The sequence below is a fragment of the Petromyzon marinus genome, chromosome 12, assembly GCF_048934315.1.
Source record: "Petromyzon marinus isolate PM22_M1 ecotype Great Lakes invasive population chromosome 12, UKy_Petmar_22M1.pri1.0, whole genome shotgun sequence".
Lineage (NCBI taxonomy): Eukaryota > Metazoa > Chordata > Hyperoartia > Petromyzontiformes > Petromyzontidae > Petromyzon > Petromyzon marinus.
The window spans coordinates 11,488,020-11,506,110 of NC_133678.1; the positions used below are offsets into that span (position 1 = coordinate 11,488,020).

The 18,091-nt window shown below is 46.7% G+C and overlaps 1 long non-coding RNA gene across 1 annotated transcript; it reads right to left on the reverse strand.

The window, feature by feature from the left end:
* Window positions 1-11,245: 11,245 nt before the first annotated feature.
* LOC142924338 (uncharacterized) lies at window positions 11,246-17,669 on the reverse strand. Its single transcript, XR_012941539.1, has 3 exons — window positions 17,389-17,669; window positions 16,777-16,962; window positions 11,246-12,114 (listed from the first exon to the last, which is right to left on the reverse strand). It is a non-coding gene; the product is annotated as an uncharacterized LOC142924338 (long non-coding RNA).
* Window positions 17,670-18,091: the final 422 nt, after the last annotated feature.

Consider the following 18,091-nt stretch of genomic DNA (forward strand, 5'->3'; position numbering starts at 1 on the left):
AGGTCGCATCCTTTAAGCTGTGTGGGAGGAAACAAAGGCGCCTTGACAAAGGAATTCGCATAAAAATGAGCATGGTTCGATTAGGGAGGTCGAAATTGTGATGATCTCCCTAATCGAACCTAATCGAACCAACCAACTAAACGTCCCTCCCTAAAACCTTCTGCTGCAAGACCCCCTATATTCTGTGGTCTTCCCAAGATTCATAAAGAAGGCACCCCACTACGACCCATCGTATCCACGATCAACTCCGCCACCTACAGGCTAGCCCGTTTTCTGTCAGATACATTGCTGCCTTTCACTGGCAAGACCACCTCGGCAGTACTCAACTCAGCCCAATTGGTCTCTATGGTCGAAGACGTTGTACTGTCCCCTGACGATGTCCTTGTCAGCTTCGATGTGGTATCTTTGTTCACCAAGGTCCCAGTACCTGATACCATTGAAATAATTGAAAATTTGGTCCAGCATGGACTAGACCCCGATACACCTGCACTGGTTAGGCACTGCCTCACCAATTCCTACTTTACTTGGAATGGCACCTTCTACAAACAAAATGAGGGTACCCCCATGGGTTCCCCCTTGTCACCAGTGATAACCAATATTTTCATGGAGAAATCTGAATCAGACGCCATCCAGACTTCCACCCTCAGACCTTCCCTGTGGAAGAGATATGTAAACGACACATTCGTCATTTGGCCACATGGCCTCCCAGCTTTGAACCTTTTCCTAGACCACATCAATTCCAGACACCCCGCCATCAAATTCACCATGGAAGTGGAGAAAGATGGCAAGCTGCCATTCTTGGATGTTCTGTTTGAGAGGAGACCTGATGGCTCATTGGGATATTCTGTCTACAGGAAATCCACCCACACAGATTCCTACTAGAAACTTGATTCCCACCACCCGACCTAAAAGAATTCTCTCATCAAAACGTTATACCACAGGGCTCATTGCATTTCGTACCAACACCACCTGACCAGTGAATTAAAACATGTACATCTGGCCCTCAAGAGGAACGGATACTCTGACCATACCATCCATCAAGCTGTTTCTCCCTCCATACAGAAACAACCACTTGACACTCCGATCAAAACCATGACACTACCATATATAGCAGGCGTTACTAAAAAGATCTCCAAAATTCTAAACAAACACAAGATCCTGGTCCGGTTCAATACAGTACACAAAATCCGTGACCTGATCCCATTCGTGAAGGATGTCATTCCTGACTTACAGTACCCCGGGGTTCACAAATTGAGCTGCACCTGTGGTGATTGCTATATCGGGGAGACGAAACGACATGTCTCTGACCGAATTCGCGAGCACAAATCAGATTTGAAACACGGCAGAACGAATTCTTCTGCCGTAGCTGATCACTGTTACAACGCTGTGGGTGATCACGATATAGTTTTCTCCGATACCAAGGTTCTCTGCAAAGCCACGGGTTTTTATCAAAGATTTGTCCACGAGGCAATTCAGATTTACAAACAGACACAATTTCAACCGAGAGGATGGTTTCAAATTAAGCAATCATTGGAAAGATGTTCTAAATCAAATCAAACATTAAACTAATTTTCAATGGTACAGTACATTTTTTCAAGTAGTGATATCCCAAACTTTCACAGCTGCTTATTTCCCTTCACACCAACATTATGTAAACTCCCCTCCCCCCACGCCTGGTCCATCATGGTCCATCATGTACCTTCTACGGACATCATGCTCATTTTTATGCTAATTCCTTTGTCAAGGCGCCTTTGTTTCCTCCCACACAGCTTAAAGGACGCGACCTGGGCTTGGCTGTTTTCACTCCAACGCTGTCCTCTGGACAGTCTGGTCCCTTCACCTGATGGCCACTTGTGTTGTGGCCGAAACGTCGTGATTTTTATTTGTATTTTTTTATTGTTTTATTTTCTTTTTTACCTACGTGACTTTACCGAATAGAACCAAAGAGTATGGATCCTTGCAGTCACGAAAGCTTCAAATCTAGAAACATAAACTAGATATCTCAGAATATTGAAGTCAGCCCTCCCAAAGTCAAAATCCTGGCACCGCCCCTGTTCCCCACCAACCCTAACTAGGGTTGTTAATGTTGCACACTCGAAATGAAGGACGTGGGCAGGTGCTCCAAATCGAGGGCAAACACATTTGTGGTTAATCTGTAGAAGCAACAGCACGTGTGTCACACAGCAATCTTCACCCAGTCGCCATTAACCACGTGACTGGTGTACACGTCCGGTTAATCATTAACCTTACCAGCCCCCCCCCCACACACAGGCCCAACTCAGTCATCACATGCTGGTGTACACACGTGCATTGATGTACTGCACAGCACATGAAGACTTATTAAAAGAGTGGTCCATTCCTAATGTGCCACATTAAATTATTTCAGAATCTGGCCATTGATTTCAGAATTGATAACCGGTTCGGAAGGTCAGCTACTGGTTACCGATTCCAGTGGAATTTTAGCAATTGATACGCTAATACAAATTTGCACAATTGTTTTAACTGCAAACCTGGGAGATGGAATCAAATCGGCGATGTTTTTTGACTTGCAATTCCAGTGTAATAACATTACATCATGGCAGTTCCATTCCTTTCTTACTTAAAAATACGAATATACTATGTTTATTGCTATAGACGTTTTAATGTGTGTGGCAACGTCGTCACTGCTTATTTACTGTATTTTTTATGATTATCGGTAATGTAAAAATATATTGTATTCCTAACATTACTGAGAACCTCTGAGTCCTTGAGCCGCTTGGCCAAGAATGGCCTATTGGTACCACTTATGGTAGCAAAAGCAAACAATAATTTTTTATAAGTATTACATCACGAAATTATAGATATGTATGATAGCATGTTCATCACGGCAGCTTTGTATGATGAAAACTACAAAATATGCGTACTGTAGTATGATATACAATTGCGTTTTGGAAACACAAAATTCGAATGTGACTTGAAACATCCCGGAAATATGAAAATAAAAAGTGTGTTCATAACACAGGCAGTTTGTACCCTGTAACTGTCTGCCCGTGATGGATGCTGCCAATGGTAGCATATCCGTAGCATTTGCCAGCCAAGGAGCTACCAACCAACCTCCTTGGCCCCCTTGGGGCCATCTTGCACAGGTTACGCCATTGTGTACCACATGAAGAAACACACTCAGCAGTGTTAAAGCTATCCACAGAAGGCTGAAGTGGTGCATCATCATCATCATAATTGAGTGGTGGGCAGCTTAATAAAGCCCCCACCGTGTTCAATACATGCGTAAATAAAAAAAGAATTCCATCGCTGCGCTTTGCTGTCACATTTGACCTTGGAGAGGCCTCCTCTTGGCGTTCTGAAAACACGAGAACACCTCTCCCAGCAGAGCCATTCCCTTCAAATTATCACACTAAGTGGCGTCTGCTTTGATTCATCACAGAGCTCATTGATAATGTGTCCTTGTCATTATATGTCAAGACACACCTCTATGAATTTCGGAGTTTTTTAAGGACATCTGGTCATTGTCCTTCTGTCTCTACAAATCGTCCGTGCCTCACATTTAAATAATGGCACCATACATAAATCTTTTGCTCTCTTTTTATAAAAAAACATGAAAACAAGCATACGTAGGCAAATGTTTCCCACTTTCCCTTATAGGCTGCTGGTGGCGAGTGATGTGAGTAGCTATTAAGAACTGCATTTACACACGAGGGCGTGGTGTGGCGAGTTTCATGCCCAGCTGCCTTTAGAGACACCCATCTGCTTGCAGTCAGTACAGCATGCAGGTATCTAATAGGCTACGGCAGGAAGAGGCGGTGGCGAGATGTTAACTACCTCGCCTGGTATGCAGGAGGTCGTGGGTTTCATCCCGACCCTGACGCCTGTTGTATATTTGGAGTTTGCATGTTCTCCCAGTGGTCGCGTGGATTTTTCTCTGGGTATCTCCGGTTTTTCCCTCCACATTTAGAAACATACGTCTGGAGTATTTGGCTGCTATAAATGTCCACGTAATAAGCCACTTCGTTGAGCTATCATTTGTGACCAGGCCGCTTCTGAAAAAAGAGCTTTCTAGCTCAGTGGACCTTACCTGGTAAAAATTTTTAATACATTTTAGCGTGTTGTCCTTGATGTGTTGTCCTCTGGACAGTCTTATTTCGTCCTACATGAACAAGAAATACGGCACTCGGTTAGGAAATAGTTGAACATACATTGGACAACCCTCCTGAAAATGTCCGTGTGACTCGGTGATGTTTTCTTGGGAAGGCACACGTTGAGGAAGTGTCACTGCACATTATACTGTGTACTTCCTTACTCCTCTTCGCTCCCTGTGGGGCATAAGGCCGCAACGAGCTCCACGGCCGTGCCGGACGGTCCTTGGCAGCTTTCTCCGCTTCACCCCAAAACAGGCGCGAGGCCTTTCGGCGTTCTTGAACGGTGCGTCGTCAGGTGGCCTACGGCCTGCCCCGTGGCATTTTCCCCTTGCGGTATCTGCGGTATCTACCGCAAGAGAAGTTTTCGCTATGGACTCGGGTTCCATATTATTACGGTCCGATATTGGAAACACGCCATGTGTGATCCAAGGCGTCTTTATGAATTAATGAAGCACAAACCGCAAAGCCAATCCCAAAGTATGTTCTTCGTCGCGTTCTTAACCACATTGGCAGTGGTGCACAACCGCAAATAAACACGACACATTGCCTTGCATGGGATAAATGTGAAGGGTGATATGTTTTGACAATGGCTCTTCTTCTTAGCAGACAGAAGCCAGGGAGACTGATTGAACAAAAAGTTTAAGACGGCACTCTACACCATTGGACCCTCGTGGTAGTGTCACTACAAGTACATATTCATAAACAGGACATCACACAATTAAAGAGCAACACCAATTTGCTATTGATCGCTCCTTGGCACGGTTCAATTAACTGAAATCGACTACGTACTGTTTTTGTGGTGATTGTTTAGGCTCCTTTTTGAAATAAAAAAAAATATATCGTCTGCCAAAAAGGCAGGACAACCTCTCGAAGCCATGCTCAGAGTGACGATGATGCCAGTCACGTCACCAAACTCTGACCATAACCTCCTGTTGCAGCGGTTGACTGCACCTTGAACAGTACCTGCAATGAGTAAATCACGAGTCTGCATGTGTGTGCGTGAGTCTTGCTCAGTGATCTCTTGCGGGTTCAGTTTTGATACTGGATTTGCGAACACAAGTTATTTGGTGTACTATATTTGCTCAATGGTTTTCCATAAAAAAAAAATCGAGTTGGTGATAAGCGCCCTCCCCAGGGTTCAGAGACTTCAAAATGTTCCTAATCAGAGGGGAGCCCCACATTACACTTCAAAAGGTGGATTTCACATTTGAACACGTCCGGGCAATTTTATTAAACATTCCAATTGAACTCAAAGCCCAGATATGCTTAAGGGATTTTCCACCACTCTAGTTTGTGGGCGAGGGTTGTATGCTTGAAATACATTATTTTTCGAAGTGTAACTATTTTATTAACTATTACACTATTAACTATTACACTATTAAATAGTTACACTTCGTAACTATTTTATTAAAATAGTTATTAATTTAAGCATCTAATACCGCGAGTCAGCGTGCACATCTGCATACGAGTTTGGGCCAACATTAGCACGGGGTGTGTACCGGCAACCATTGTTGCTATAATTTTGAATTTGCAACTGGGGTTCAACAACGTGTTGATAATTTCAAGTTTTCAAGTTGCAATTATTAGGTACGGCCCTGCGAGCCATGCGGCTCTTGAGTCGGGCGCAACCGTAGCAAACAAAATACGAACAGAGAACATCTTAAAGCGACGATGCGCAACAGAAGAAACATCCTGGGATAGAGCAGCAAATGTTCAAGATGCGCTGTTCATCGTGAACTGCTTCTCCACATGTCAATGAGCGGAGCCTGGAGCTCAAAGCTCACCCCACCGTGTCGGCACTGGTGGTGCTACTCGCGCTGTCAGGGCTGCTCCCACTCTTAGGATTTGGTAGATTTTGGAGTGGACTCTCTCGGATTCTGTGACCGTCTGGGGAAAAAGTATTGAAGCAGAATCTGGACTGTACTTCATGTGTTCCATTCTTGATGGAAAATGGTCATTTCCATCATTGCAGATGGCCTTATACATTTGATAACTTTTTTAACGATCAGTAGGGCCCCTGGCCAGTTATAGGACTGGGGTGATTAGTCGATTTGCTAAATTTTGTAACAGACTAATTTATTGTCATGGATTTCTCGAGCGCCTTTAAAAATGACGGCCTTCCTGACATCCTGCCTCTTGAAGGCTGGAAACCCCCTACAAACCATGTCAAGTGTGATGCAGCTGATGAGGCTGCTGAAAGTGTAATCAAGTCTCATGTCACCTCCCGTCCAGCGGCACAAGTGGGAATAGTTGAGTCTTTTACTCCCAATTCTTTGAAGTTGATCAAATCAGTCGAGTTATCAAACCGATAATTTGTCATGTAATCAATTACTTAAATACTCGGATATTTCCCCTCAACTTATAATTGCATAATAAAGTATGCATTCCATGGTAAAAGTTGCATTGAGTTAACTACATTTTAATTCCTGAATTGAGCGTTCTGAAAGTAATGCATCTTTTAAATTCTTATTAATCGATTTCAACAAAACAACAGAGAGCAGTTATTATATAACAATGTGAACGATGATCATACAACTCCCGTACAATTATTCGTCTTCTCGCCGCGTGTGATACGTGCGTGTGCATTATGCGTCCAGGTTTTAGATTGTGAGGCATGATATAGCTTGGGGGAGGAGCGCGACGAATACTGTCCAGTCCGCCGGTAGAATGCCACCGTTGGTGCGGCAGTGGCCAGGAGATGTTAACTACCTCGCCTGGTAAACAGGAGGGCGCTGGTTTGATCCCGACACTGACACCTGTATTTTAGGAGTTTGAATGTCTCTCTCCCCGTGGTCGTGTGGATTTTTGTTCGGATCCTCCGGGGTTTCCCACATTTAGAAACGTGCGTTTAGAGTTCCGTATTTTCCCGCATATAACCCGCGGGGTATACCACTTTTTACAAACAAAGCAAGACCCTGCGGGGTATATGGAAGTGCGGGCTATCCCAAAAATATTTTACACGTGTGACATGTCATAATTCGTCAAATTTTTTCATGGTAGGACTATCCACTATGCAACAATTACCGTTGACACTAAAATTGCACACGTTATCACGTTTTAAATGAATTGTTTGTACAATTAAACGACAATGTTTCAAGTGCGCGCACTGTTTACAAGCGACGGGAGAGCTGGGGGGAGAGGTGGGGGTTGGGGGGTGGGGCAGCTGGGGGGAGGGAGAGGTGGGGGGTTGGGGGGTGGGGCAGAGCAAGGTCTGTGGTAGTGACGGGAGAGCTGGCGAGAGAGAGGTGGGGGGGGCGAGGCAGCGGCGTTACCGTAGTGCCGCTATTATCTGCGCAGTGCGCAATCTACCGGTGCTAAAACTGTACTTACTGATCTACCAGTTATGTGTTACATATTTATTGGATATTTACTTTTGTTACTTACTGTTTAAAGTTCACTCGTTTCCGGTTAGTGTTTTCTTTGTGCACCTTATGATTTTAATGCTAACAATTGATGGTGGAATGTATTACAAATGTAAACTTCTTATTAATGTGATGGAATTAAGCTGCGGTAACGACGTTAAATATATGAATGTATGCGGGGTATATGGAGGTGCGGGCTATCTGAAATTTGTTTTACACAACACGCTATTTTTTGCGGGGTATACGCGTCTGCGGGTTATATGCGTATGCGGGCTATTTGGCTGCTAGACATTTCCACGTGATAAGCCACTTCCCTGGAGCTATCATTTGTGGCCAGACCTGAAAAATCTCTGCACAGCTCAATGGGGTCTTACCCGGCGGGGTAAAACAAAACAAAACGATTATATTCTTTGGGTCTTTTGGTAAAGTCACGTAGATAGAAAAAAATAACAATAAAAATAAATTGGTAAAAAAAAATATCACGACGTTTAGATCGAAACACAATTTTTTTGCGGTATGTCCCATCGTTTGGTTTTTGGCTCTGGGTGGCCGAAATCACAGCACTGCGGGGTAGTCATCTTTACATTTCCAATTTGTGGAAGAGGCGAGCGCAGCGGCAGGGGGCGGGGCGGGGGGTCGCTGGTCCGAAGCGGTCGATGATGCAGCCACCGCCGTGTTCTTGGCAGAACGAAACTGTGCTGAGCAGTGGTCGGGCACTCGATGGGGCTTTCACGAGGGACCTCGGCAGAACTCCACAGCGTCCACCTTGTGGTATTCAGTTCACCCCCCCTCCCCCCCCCCCGCTTCGTCCACATTGTACCGCGCGATCCCGCACACGTTTTTTTCGGGCTCTCAGACGGGTCTCGTGGAGGGTCGAGCTCGTCTCGGTTTAACACGTAGGCTTTCGCGACCAAAAAACTCTGCCCACTGCTGCAGCGGCTTGCGTCCTGCCCGGCCACTGTCCAAACGCTGCAATTTGACAGCAAACGTGCATCGTTCCTGGCGTTGCCACTGTGAAGCCAATAGCTTCCCCCTTGAGTCTGCCCTCCCAACCGGCTTGAGCAATAGACCGTTGCATTCGGCTGTGACAGTGCTTGTAATGCAAAGTGGGTTTTTTTTTGGTACGCCTTCGTGAAATCTCCGCCCGCGAAAAGGGGCACCAGAAGGCATCATACTCCACGTATAGGGGGAATGTTTGAAAAGCGCCCGAAAGTGTTTCTGTTTGTTAGCGATGCGATTTGAAAATCCAAACGGCCAACCACACCCACCACAAGCCACACATTAAGCTTTCGTGGTATGCGAGTTATAAGAAATGCAGAACCGATTTGAACAAAATTGGTGGGTTGATCGCTAATAATAATGTTACCTTGCGATGCGCACAATATTCGCCCCACTCTCGAATATAGAGAACGACTAAGAGCCGTGAGGAACCACAGACAAGCTGGAGGGCAGCAGCCAGACAGTGAACCTGTACCAACAAGTGTCTAAGCTCTGCGGTCCTATATATATTAGGATGTTTTCTTCCACATAATGAGTGTTTATGTAGCAAAGAATTGTGAGCCCCATGTTCGTGCATTACATCGTTGCACAATTAACGTTCTAAGTAAGACGAAGGCCTTTAAATTGACCATCCGACCTTACTAAGCAGAGGCTGCTTCATCTGCTTAATAATTGTCGTTTTGATAATCCAAGGAGTCTTCCCGACTCGGAACACTATTTCACGGGGATTCTACATTGGTATGTTTGGCCCTTTCCATTAATGAGTGCTTGCCTTCATGTATGGGGAGATCACATTTAAAGCTTCTGCACCGATATATTCGAGAATGCATTGGTGTGCTGCAAACCCCTGGCCACACCTCACAGCTCAAGTCTTCGACACCTGGTGTTTGCCGGTAGTCTCACGTCCCCACGTATTAATCAGGCTCAAACCTGGTTAGCTTCCACGATGTGACGAGAGGGGCGCATTCAGAGAGGTGCGTTCATATGCAAACGTTGTAGACATTGCATCATTCGCTATCAGATGCGCTTCTGCTACAGAATTGCAATCATTGCCATTCGCGCGCGTTCAATGGGCACCTCAAGATAACAGTGTTGTTGATGAAGCAGAAGGAGAACAACATGTAAACGTGATCTTTCTTGTTGTGGGTAATAATCCAAATCGCGTAACTGGATCTTCTGCATTCCGTTCGTAAAAGAGAACCTTTTTTTTTTGACACACCTGCGTGACACGGCATGCAGCTGCAACAAAGGGCAGTTAGACCTGGAATTGTTAAATGAAACGCACAGGAGCTTAAAGAGATGTGCGGACGTGAAGGCACCGCAACAAACTGCCCTCCGTGAACACATTGTGACAAGGCTACAAATGGTGGTATTGGCGGCACAAGACACCAGTACACCAGTGCAGCATAACACACGGGTTCTCAGCAGGCTTTCGCGACCAATATCATCCATAATAGAGGTTTTTGGATTAGATCTCGTTAAATATGTGTCGTTAAAACCCGCCACCACCCGACACAGCCAACTAGTAAGGGTTGTCACGTAAACAGAACGTGGCCAATTCGACATTGGTACAGCACGGCTTTTCCAACACACCGGTTTGCAAATCCTGCTCAGCGGATGACTCAGCTCCATATCCCATCAAGGTTAATAAAATCATAACCACTTTGTGGAAGGTCACCAGTGGTTGTGCTATGGCAAGGCCGTAGCCATGGAGTCAACATTGGCAGGAACCAAATTTTCCAGGGGGTCTGGGGGTCCCCTCCCCCCAGAAAAAAAAACATCTAAATTTGAAAACGAATTTCCTGGATAAAATATAAAAAAAACTTCACTAACACATGGGATTGACTTTTATTTTTTTACAATAATGTCTAATAGTGTATATTGTATTACATTGCTCTGTTTTTTTCTTTTTTACCTTCTCTTGTTTCATTGTATGTAATGGCAGAGATTAGGGATTTATAAAGTACAACCATAACCACAATCATATAAACATAAATATATTTTATAGCAATATATTGGGGGGATATTTTGAGTATATTTTAATATATTTGAATATGGGGGGGGGGGATGTATCCCCCCCCCAATATATTATAAAATACGGCCTTGTGCTATGGATACTCTTGCCACTGGCATAGGAATTTGGAATTTACACCATTGGCTCAACAGGTGAAGAGCACTGCCCCACCAGTTGAGCAGGAAGCCAGTGACTTCACGTTTTAATCTTCTCGTTGAACTGTCAATGAGTTAACACTATTCTGGTACGACCTTTACATGCGATCTTAAATTGTTGTTGTTTTTTTTAACAAATCCCTGAAACAGATGAGAAGCTTACTCGGGAAAGCGTTCGTCAAAATAGCAAAGCACAACTATGTGGCGCACAGCCGCAGCATTCTTGGACGGACGTAATGCACGGGCCTATAAATACCCGTTCCACTTTGAGACGAGCCTCTGTCCCGCGGCCTTCAGGCAAAACAATTACAAGATCATTACCCGACCAGTGTGGCTCTCTGGCAGGGCACCGCTTTTCACGGGGGGCGGGGGGGGGGGTGGATTGAAGATGCCTTGGGATGATCCGGCGTTTAGGGAAGGTCACCTTCTTGTCCTTGGGTGGGCGGCGATGGCACATCATTGTGAGCGGAGTCCTAATGACCGCACGCTTTTTCATATCCACGGCGTCAGGAGGCACGAATCGATTTTGTTCGCGCGGCGTCACCCACACTCGTCAAATCAAATCAGGCCACCACTCAAGCATGCCGGGCACGGGCCACGCAAAAACGTGTTGTCCTGTTGTGTGAGCGAGACACATCCAGCGTGGCGAGGAAGTGAAAGCAGCAATATCTCGCGTGTGGCCAGGGCAGTCATGTGCGCTTTGCACACTTTGTCAATCGAAGCCTTTTATGAACATTCGAAGACTGCAGCATCAGAATCAAATAATAAACAATGACGGTAGAAACAGAGGATCATTAATATTATCTGCGCTCTTATTTACCCATGATTCGGATTTATTTCATGGGAGCTGTAGGGCCTAATAAAATTCCTATTATCCGTGGCCCTATTCTTTATATTTGTAAAATCACAAATCTGTGATATTGCTCCCCCCACATCACCGTGGAGCAGATGAGTTATCCTGTACCCTATTGTGCTGGCAGTGGCATACATGTGTCGTGTCAATGCTTCAGAGACAGAGTTTCTAGGAGGTACTTTCACCGTCTCGTCCACACACTCTCCACAGTACCGTAGCCTAGCCTGTACACAGCACTAGCCGTTTAACACTGACGGCGCTGACTGAGATAGCCAACTACCCTCCTTCGCAGCGCAATATCTGGCGGAGACGTTTCGCGACGATGGCGACGACGAGATGAGTCCAATCCCAGAACCGGTGGCCTCGAGGCTACCGCTCTTGGCTCCTTTTATCCAACCAGCGCGGCCTGGCTCCGCCCTGACCACGCCTCCCTTCTCGAACCCGCTCTTAGGTTCCAGGGGCCTCCAGATGGGGCACCTCCGTGACCGTTGCCCAAGTTCCTCCGCCCTGCCAACACACACCGTGCACGCCCACACCGTCGCGTGCGCTGGCTGTCCACCACAGTTGCTGCTGCTGTCCACCAGCCGGCGCTGTTACACTACACACGCACAACAAAAATATATCATCACAATCTCGATTGCCTTAACAATGCGCTGATGCATCAATTGACTATTTAAGCTCGCGTCACATGTATCGAATTGCTCGTGTGCATCTTCGTACAAAATAAAACGACGATTCTCCGATCGTGTACGCTCTGTATAACGGCGGCGACCGTGACCCCAGTGGGCGCCAGAGGTCGTTGCATATACCGCGCTGTAAAGCAAAACAAATACAAATCGATTCTGGAATTGAATCGTGACCCTCTTAATAACCACGATACATCAAATCACAAAGGGGGGGGGGGGGGGTGGGGAGGAGGTGGAGTCGCTGCAGTCCTACGATCACACCTGGCCTCATCGCTCAAAGTTGCGTAATGAGCAATGCGTCCATTCGAGGAACCTTCTTCAGAGCCACTGATGTAGCCTGCGCTGGCACCGTACAGGTGCAGCGGCATTGCTCATTCAAGGCTTTTATTTACACTGCTCGTTATCTCGTCACGGATATGTCAGTTCACGCCTGTTCACACGCCAGCTTTCTGCAGATTCACCACTGTTGTCAATCCACCGCGCTGTCAGTCACACTCGCTACTCCCTGCTCTGACAAAAGGGCCATTGCCTTAAATGTCAGCTTGCCACGTCAGTTTTCACAATACCGTAGGCCTGCTTTGAGGCTGCGTTAATGATAGTGAGGAGTGTTTTTTTAAATCTCTTTTTCCCCCCCTGATTTTCAATGCTCGGAGTAAGCAACAATGCACATGTATAGTACAGCCCTTTTGTCAATCTACTGCTGGTTGGGGGATTCTCCACACGTGTGTCCGGGGTCGCGAGGGTTATTTGACCATACTTCACCACGTTCAACAGTGTGGGCTGGTGAAGGCGGGGCGCGTAGCCGTGGAAGCATAGAAGCGCAGTACAATAATGGGTGTCGGTGCACTGTCCACCGCATAGTCCTACAAACCCTTATTTTCGTGTGGTGGTCGCCCATCCAAGCATTGTAGTGCCTCTACCCTGCATAGCTCTGACGAGGTCAGTCACACTCCAGGCGATCTTGTCACAGACAAGACATGGTGGGCAGATATGATTTTGCAACAGCCTAACCGAACAGCCCATGTGTTTATGTAACAGGAACGAGATGGGTTAGGTTCTGACCAGGTCAATTCTCAGGCTGGAGCACACATATTTTTCGTAACCGACGGATAACACGTTTTCTTAAACAATTTTGGTCGATGTAAATTCCCACCCTTACAGAGCGTCGCATCTGGATATTGTTCATGGGACATTGTTCACAGGACATTGTTCACGGGAAATTGTTCACGGGACATTGTTCACGGGACATTGTTCACGGGACATTGTTCACGGGAAATTGTTCACGGGACATTGTTCACGGGACATTGTTCATGGGAAATTGCTCACGGGACATTGTTCACGGGACATTGTTCACGGGAAATTGTTCACGGGAAATTGTTCACGGGAAATTGCTCATGGGACATTGTTCACGGTAAATTGCTCACGGGACATTGTTCACTGGACATTGTTCACGGGAAATTGTTCACGGGAAATTGTTCACGGGAAATTGCTCATGGGACATTGTTCACGGGAAATTGCTCACGGGACATTAGTTCTACGGGTTCTGCTTTTCCTGCGGCGCGCCGTCGTGAGTCCAATCCCATCAGCGGCAGAGCAGCGACGGTCTCGTGTCTGCAATGCCACTCGAAGCATGCAAACGAGCAGCACACTGTGCATGAGTAGTCGATAAATAAACACTCGCCAATGATGTTGCTTGAGGCCAGAAATCAAGCTCAGGTTTGCCGGGTTCACAGCGCCACTGCTACGGCCGCCACCGTTTACCCCATAAAGGTCTAGCCAAGCCTCAAGACTCTCATTCGGGAGGATCCAGCATCCTAGCTAACGAGCGTTGCATGTGGGAGAAAACCAAAGTCGTACAGCACACACGCAAAGAGCCAACATTCACAGGGCCACCCGGATGGGTTAATGAAGCAAACAATTGGCTACATCCTAATCACATTGTGGCTCATCGAGTCTGGGGGAACGTAACGGATCAGTGTGGCACACCACCAGACCTCGCATCCAGAGCACAGCATCACAGCTGACTTAACGGATCAGTGTGGCACACCATTAAAAACCTCGCATCCAGAGCACAGCATCACAGCTGACTTAACGGATCAGTGTGGCACACCATTAAAAACCTCGCATCCAGAGCACAGCATCACAGCTAACTTAACGGATCAGTGTGGCACACCATTAAACCTCGCATCCAGAGCACAGCATCACAGCTAACTTAACGGATCAGTGTGGCACACCATTAAACCTCGCATCCAGAGCACAGCATCACAGCTAACTTAACGGATCAGTGTGGCACACCATTAAAAACCTCGCATCCAGAGCACAGCATCACAGCTAACTTAACGGATCAGTGTGGCACACCATTAAAAACCTCGCATCCAGAGCACAGCATCACAGCTAACTTAACGGATCAGTGTGGCACACCATTAAACCTCGCATCCAGAGCACAGCATCACAGCTAACTTAACGGATCAGTGTGGCACCCCATTAAACCTCGCATCCAGAGCACAGCATCACAGCTAACTTAACGGATCAGTGTGGCACACCATTAAAAACCTCGCATCCAGAGCACAGCATCACAGCTAACTTAACGGATCAGTGTGGCACACCATTAAAAACCTCGCATCCAGAGCACAGCATCACAGCTGACTTAACGGATCAGTGTGGCACACCATTAAAAACCTCGCATCCAGAGCACAGCATCACAGCTAACTTAACGGATCAGTGTGGCACACCATTAAAAACCTCGCATCCAGAGCACAGCATCACAGCTAACTTAACGGATCAGTGTGGCACACCATTAAAAACCTCGCATCCAGAGCACAGCATCACAGCTAACTTAACGGATCAGTGTGGCACACCATTAAAAACCTCGCATCCAGAGCACAGCATCACAGCTAACTTAACGGATCAGTGTGGCACACCATTAAAAACCTCGCATCCAGAGCACAGCATCACAGCTAACTTAACGGATCAGTGTGGCACACCATTAAAAACCTCGCATCCAGAGCACAGCATCACAGCTAACTTAACGGATCAGTGTGGCACACCATTAAAAACCTCGCATCCAGAGCACAGCATCACAGCTAACTTAACGGATCAGTGTGGCACACCATTAAAAACCTCGCATCCAGAGCACAGCATCACAGCTAACTTAACGGATCAGTGTGGCACACCATTAAAAACCTCGCATCCAGAGCACAGCATCACAGCTAACTTAACGGATCAGTGTGGCACACCATTAAAAACCTCGCATCCAGAGCACAGCATCACAGCTGACTTAACGGATCAGTGTGGCACACCATTAAAAACCTCGCATCCAGAGCACAGCATCACAGCTAACTTAACGGATCAGTGTGGCACACCATTAAAAACCTCGCATCCAGAGCACAGCATCACAGTTGCGTGCCACCGTCCAATTTCTCACAAGCGCCTGTGAACAGCATTCATTGCGCGTTTCAGGTCGCCTTGATCTCGAATGTGCATTCGGCCATGGTCGATCGTGAGGCATGTGTCCATAGGGATAACAAAACCCAATGAAATATGAGCTCCCCGGGGGCCATGACGAGGGCTGGCAGTTCTCTGCAACCACAGCTGTGTGACTGTAAGAGTTTTATACTCGGGCCATGAGAATGGATGTCAGGCAACTATGCCGTGAGAGATGTTCAAAAGTCAATGAGGAGTCTCCTTGCCTGTGAGGTGCTCTCTGTGCGTTAAGCATGGGCCTGCCGTCAGCCTCCGCGAGCCTCCCTGTTAAACTAAAACGAAACAATTTGTATTTTACCAGGTAAGGCCCACTGAGCTGTATAATGACGTGACTCTAAACGCACGTAACTGAATGTCGAGGGCAAAAAAACGGAGAACCCAGGTAAAAAGCCACACGACCGCGGGGAGAACGTGCAAACTCCAAACGTACAGGCGTCAGGGTCGGGATCGAACTCACGACCTCCTGTGTATCAGGCGAGGTATTTGATATCTCGCCACCCGTGGGTGGGGGATTTCCCCCCCCCCCCCCCAACGTGTGTTTCCGTATGCATCTTGCAGAAATTGCCAAACTCGGCGGAGTCTCATCATCTCGCCACCGTGGCGATAATTTGCTCAACTTGGGACATCTCACCATGCTTGTATGTCATCTCTCCCCGTTGCCCTGTTGATGCGACAATAAGACCCGTGTAAAGTTGTGGAGTTGACGTCTTGCCACCGCGTGATATTGTTGCGCGGAGACGGTTTTGGTTTCCAGAGGGGATTGTCTCAGGATTTTGTGGGGAGGTTCTGGATGATTCATAGACGTGTGCGTGGGAGGCGAGTGGGATGTGTGAATGCACACACTGTCGTGCATCCATTGAGGCGTAAACAGAACAAATATATATAAAAGTGATGCAAGAAAGATTGTAGAAATGCATCATAATAACTATAATCATTTAACAAGCCCCTACTCCGACTCAGAATATGTATTTATACTGGGGGAATCCGACTAGCTATAAAGCTCTTTTTCACGGATGTTCAATACTGGACGACGAAGGGCTCCTTACACTTTGTCAGTCATGGGGGGGGGGGGATGTTTAATCATACTTCACCTTGACGGTCAGCGCAGGTTGGCAAGGAGGAAGGAGACCCAGGACTTTGTTCAGATATCGCTTGCCGCTGATCTGAGTCATCGCCTGGCTCACGGGGCTCGTTATCCGACGTGCCACCGCCCAAACGCACTCGATAAACACACGGACACAGGCCCGTTCTGCGATAACGCGGTGTTAGTTGCGTTCCTGAAGAAAACCGCGTTATGGGGGAGGGGGGGGGGGGAAATCGCTTTATAATAAGTAAATAAGTCATGCGTTGTAGAGCACGGGGCGCGATAGCGCGTGAGATGCGTACGTCGGCTCAAAACAAATACCGAGGCGCGTGGATAAGCATCTGGAAAAGCATCCAGCAGCATCCCCACCGCCTTGTGCGATGCTACGCCGAGGCAGACGCGCAACTGCTTCTTCCTACGGGCGCGACACAGTTCTATTCGCTCAATCGCGTTGTAACTAATACGCACACGTGGTGACGAATAGATGCGTCGCGTTTTATACAAAGATGAAAACACGCATCGTTACGGGAGATCAGACTGTACTGAATTGTTAAAAATTAAATGTTCACGTTTCTTCACGTGACGAACACCGGTGACTGCCGAGAAAGTAAATACTCACCGTACAGCTCTTGGAGGGATGATGATCGGTTGATTGGACTCCCATCCCTAATTTTGACCCTGTGACCCAGTAGAATCCCTACGCATTACGCAGCCAAAAAATAAATGATGCGTCTGTATTTATGGGGAAAAAAAGTGTTTACAACTGCGTCTGGTTGTGTAGTTCTTTATCGCTCCCCTGCGTTTTCTCAGTTTTCTCAGATTGTGCAACAGGTTTTAACAACCAGTTTTCTCAGGTTGTGCAACAGGTTTTAACAACCGGTTGTACAACCTGAGAAAACACCTGCAGCAACGCTTTCATTTCTTTCCAATTCATCTGTTTAAAAAAATGGGTTGTTTTTTCTTCTTCCACAATCAAGTTGTTTGCGGCATTATTAATCATACTTGTTGATGCTGTCGGGCTAACAGGATGTGACGTGATTCGATTAAGACGACGCTTTGTTCTCTCGCACCCACGTGATTTTGCGCGGAGAGCCTCTTGTAACATTTTACTTCAGCATCAGAGGCAGCGTGGGTGGCAATATTCTCCCCATTATTATTCGCTGTGAATAAGAAGAACAAAACAAACTCATTTTAAAATGTCACATATTGGTACGTTTTCCAATTACACAAACAGCGTGTGTTTGTATGCCAATTAATAACATTGTAACGACTCGAAGATGGTGTATTTTTTTTGAAGCAAATCAAACTGTCAGATGCATTAA